Source organism: Belonocnema kinseyi, chromosome 6 (assembly GCF_010883055.1).
Source record: "Belonocnema kinseyi isolate 2016_QV_RU_SX_M_011 chromosome 6, B_treatae_v1, whole genome shotgun sequence".
NCBI lineage: Eukaryota > Metazoa > Arthropoda > Insecta > Hymenoptera > Cynipidae > Belonocnema > Belonocnema kinseyi.
The window spans coordinates 81,895,299-81,900,082 of NC_046662.1; the positions used below are offsets into that span (position 1 = coordinate 81,895,299).

Consider the following 4,784-nt stretch of genomic DNA (forward strand, 5'->3'; position numbering starts at 1 on the left):
ACTGGCTCAACACTGGGCCGATTAAAATGCCGATATTGGCCCAATAACTTTAGCCGACCTTGGGCTGCCAAAGTTGGACCAACACTGGGCCATGTATTCAGCTCCGGCAATTCGCACTTGCGTACATGGGAAGAAATTTCAAGAGATTAATTCACGTAAGCTCTTGATTTTCGAGCTACAATTCTTACGTGATAAAAACTCTTGGACTCTGTGATCTAAAGGCATAGAATGTGATGCCTAAAAACAAAGGGCTGTGGCCTAATGCCTGAAACTTCGAGGCCTTCGCTATATAAGAGCAAGGGTTTCGAGATCTTAGTTTTAGCGCCAAAACGTAATAAAATCAAGGAGTAGTACCGTGAATTAATCTCCTGAAATTTCTCTTTGTCTAGCATTACTTAATTTTTCATAGAGTGTTTTAAAACACATCAATCGATTCATCTTGTGTGGTATTAATGTGATAATAATTTTGCAAACCTTTCAATTTGTCGAATTCATTCAGTCGTTCATTTTTCAGTCCAGTGTCGCTGTTTTCTTTCAAATAACCTTGGCCTGAATTCAGGGGGGGGGAGGTCAAAACTTAAACAGTCAGAGCCGCCTGAAACATTTCCAATTGGAATGCATGCTATTGTGCAATATACTTGACTTAGTACTCGCGCACTGCGGCCCTTCAAACACGACTATAGCGACGGCTCTCGCTTTGCTCCTCTGAGAAAGTGCATGGGCCGGCAGTTCTAGAAAGACCGAAATCGGGTGGACTGAAGGCGAGAGTTTGGTACATAATGAATTACTTTGTAATATAACTTGTTGGGGTTTTACAGAAATTATTCTCGTCTCTCCATAGCTTAATGGGTAAGAGCAGCTGGGACAGAACAAAGATAATTTTTAAATTAATTGTCTATAAGACCATAATTAACAAAGGATTTGAATTAAAAGAAAATCTATTAAGGGAGAAAGCTTTTATTTCATATCCTATTTCTAAAAGACACATAGAAACTAAAGCTATATCGAATATCCGCATTTCTTATATGAAGAATTTCAAATAATTGCACAGCATTTGTTAAAAAAGGACCACTTTTAACACTACATACAGTAAAACTCTGATACTGGGCTGATTTTGTTGCTGAAGTTGGTGGGGAATTACCCAGATAGAAGGCCGTTTCGTAGAAAACGCTTTTTTTCGTTCACGCCTTAGCGACTGCCGCTCACCCCGTGCAGCTCTTTTTACTACTATTTGCGGCGCGGCGTCAATTCTCGGAAGAACTCTATTAGGGGGCCTGATATCTAGCGTTCACTGCATTAGCAAAAAAAAAGTTAGCTCCGTCGGAAAATTTTTTGTAGCAAGTGCCCTCAAAAATGGTTTACATTTTTTTCCAATATTTTCTTTCAAAAATTTGTCGAGATATGCAGCCGCAGATGTCAATTTAAGTGCAAAATTAATTTTTTATAATGTTCTAACTTTAAAACGGGTTCACTGTATTTAAAATTTGTTAAGACATAAAAGCGTTGTTTTTCCATGAACTTTCAAAAAATAATTTTAGGACATTTTTATCTTTAAAAAGAATGTAATTGTTTTAAAAAATTGTTTAAGATATTGTTGCACCAGATTTCATAAAATTAACCTTGATATTCATAATAAAGGGACTTTCAAAAACATCATAAGCCAAAGTTAGTGAGTCGCATTTTTAATGCATGCAGAAGTGTTATTGGCTGCTCGATTAACAAGAAACTTTAATATCAAATTGTTTAATACATTTATCTGGTCGACAAACATAACATAAATAATATATAATAACTTAACCTCAACCTTTCTAGTGAAAAAGTATGCCTTTAATTAAATTCTACTTAATAATAAAAAAACTTTATTAATAATAGGAATTATTGAGGACTACATTTCGTCTAAATTTTATGACCATAGATCCTAAGGTCAAATTGCGATATACCTAGCTATTTAAAAAAAATCGAAAATTTTCATCATTGCAAAGCTTTCTATAATGTAGCAATTAATTAAATGTTAACTAGGTATGTGAAGTTCTATCACTGGAAAAAATATTCTACTATATTGAACTATTGAGTTTGTTCATAATAATTAAAAAATTAGCTACTCAGTCCAAATTTACTTTAGCAGGTATAGATTTAATAATTTAATACTTTTGTGAGTAAATGTTAATGAATATAGTAATATAAACAGCTCTTATTTTCAAAATTCCATCTTTCCTGTTTTTTAATTTGAATATAAAATTTTTTTTATTACAATAATATTAGCCTTGATAGACGATCAACTGCAACTGAATTTTATAAGATTTTATTATATCAAATTACTATTATCATTCGTGACTTTCGAAGTTAGTGTTTATATATCATCAGCCGAAATAGCTCAGTTGGGAGAGCGTTAGACTGAAGATCTAAATGTCCCCGGTTCAATCCCGGGTTTCGGCAAATTTTTTATATTTGAATAAAAATAAATTTAACTGAAAACTTAATATATTACATTGTACAATAGTACGCCTGTTATGTAAAATTGGATTATTTAAACAATTAGAAATAAGAAAATGTTTTTTTCTAAAATTTCAAATATTTAAAATATTAAACTAAAAAATAACCTTTATTAATCTTTATTTTAAGGTTATATACAAATATAATTTTTCTAAGATTCTTGAATAAATTCAAAGCCAAATTTTAAGATTGCACGTACGTCAAATCAAAATTTCAACAAAAAAGTTAATTTTCAACCAAATAGTTGAAGCTTCAAACCGAAAAGATGAATTATTCACAAAAAATGTAATGCATGATTCATATTTAAATTTAAAAGACTTTAATTTAAAACAAAAAAACACTTAAATAAATTTAAAATTCCAATTTTCAACTAGATACATTTTGAACCAGTAATGATATGATTATTTTTACAAAGAGATGAATTTTCTGCAAAAAAAAAATAATTTTTGAGACAGAAAATTTAAATTAAAAAAAAGTTAATTTTCAACCAAATAGTTGCAATTTTTTGCCAGAGAAGACACATTCCAGCAATTTGAGCATCTAAATAAATAATTAGATAATTCTAAAATAATAATATTGAACCTTAATATTGATAATGCATCTCGCGTAGAATGCAGAAATAAAAAGTGATTCTAAATTTATATTTTTTCAAGTGCTTCGAGTACAGAAAGACACAATATTCTTTAACCTTCATACAAATTTTCATTTATGTAAAATTTCATTACATATATAGCAGATCTTATATTTTACATACCATCCTGCATGAAACGATAAGCGTATTATGAGAATTACATTCTCCCAGTTTAGAATGAATTTAACATAAGACTCACATTTAATTATGCAATCTTCCGGAAATTTAATTAGTAACTAAATTCAACAGAATATATGCTCATCAAATTAGAATTGCTCGTAAATTTCTCGAAATCTTAATGGCCTCTTCAGGTTCGCAAATATTAAAAAGACTAATATTATAGCAGTAAAACATTATATTTCACCACAAATAAGAAGCCGTCCATAAAATGCATTACCAACCAATTTTTCAGCGAAAGTAAGTTTATGAACTTAGAAAACATCAGTTACGTTTCGTGATGATAAATTTTAAAGAAATCTTTTTTCTCGGTTTTTCAGAAACATAGCCTTTCTTCCTTTTTTCTCGCAATAGAACCTAGCAAGACAAACAAACTACTTTTAGTTAAAAAGTCTACAATTACATTTCCGGTTCGGAATTCATCTCGTTTGCTTGAAACTTCTAGTATTCGGTTGTAAATTTTAATTATTTTTTTATTTATTAAAATAAATTTTAGTATATTATGTTAAAAAGTCATCCTTTTTTGTTCAGAAATACTTGATACTTGAAATACTTGAAATAGAAGATACTTGGTTGAAAGATTAACTACTCTGTTAAAAATTCATTTTTTAGTTGTGGATTGATCACCTTGCTTGAAAATATAACTTCCATTTTCAGAAAATTAATCCTCTGATGGGTTAAAAAATATTATGTTAAAAAGTTGTCTTTTTCTGCTTGAAAATTTATGATTTTACTTAAAAATTATCCTGATTTGATTCATGATTTACGAATTTGGTAGAAAAATAAACTAATTGGTTGGAAATTACCTTTCTCGTTAAAAATTGATTATTTTGATTTAAATTCAACTTTTTAATTGAAAATTAAATAATTTTAAAACATTTATAAGTTTTTGTAGACAATTAACTTATAAAAAATTACTCCACTTTGTCGATTCAGATTTTCGGGTATAAAATTCATCATCTTTCCCTTTGAGACGTAATGCACTTTATTCAAAATTAGTGTATTTTGGTAAAACATTAATCTTATTGTGGAAAAACTCATCTTTTTGGTTACAAATTTAATTCCATTTTTTTTTAAATTATTCGTTCGCGCTTTTTTTGTTAAGGTATTTATTTTTTTAACTGACAATGGAATTATTTAATTAAATTTGTTTAATTGATCTTTTCTTGTTAAAGATTCACGTATTTTGTTAAATGTTAATTTTTTTGGTCGAAAATAATATTTTTGATTGAAAATTCATGCTTTTTGGTTAAAAATGTAACTATTTTGATCTCATTTATTCTGGTTTGGTTTATGGTTCAACAATTTGGTAAAAAGTTAAATTATTTGGTAAAAAATTAAACTTTTTGTTTTAAAATTTATATTTTTGATTTAATTTGGACTGTTTCATTAAAAATTACACTATGTTCATGAAAATTGAACATTTTGTCAGAAAATTAACATTTTTCAAACATACTTTCGGATTGAAAATTCAAAGGTTAGG

At 28.7% G+C, this 4,784-nt stretch overlaps 1 non-coding gene across 1 annotated transcript; it reads left to right on the forward strand.

Moving 5' to 3' along the window:
• Window positions 1–2,363: 2,363 nt before the first annotated feature.
• On the forward strand, window positions 2,364–2,436 carry Trnaf-gaa. Its single transcript has one exon. It is a non-coding gene; the product is annotated as a tRNA-Phe (tRNA).
• The last annotated feature ends 2,348 nt before the right edge of the window (window positions 2,437–4,784 follow it).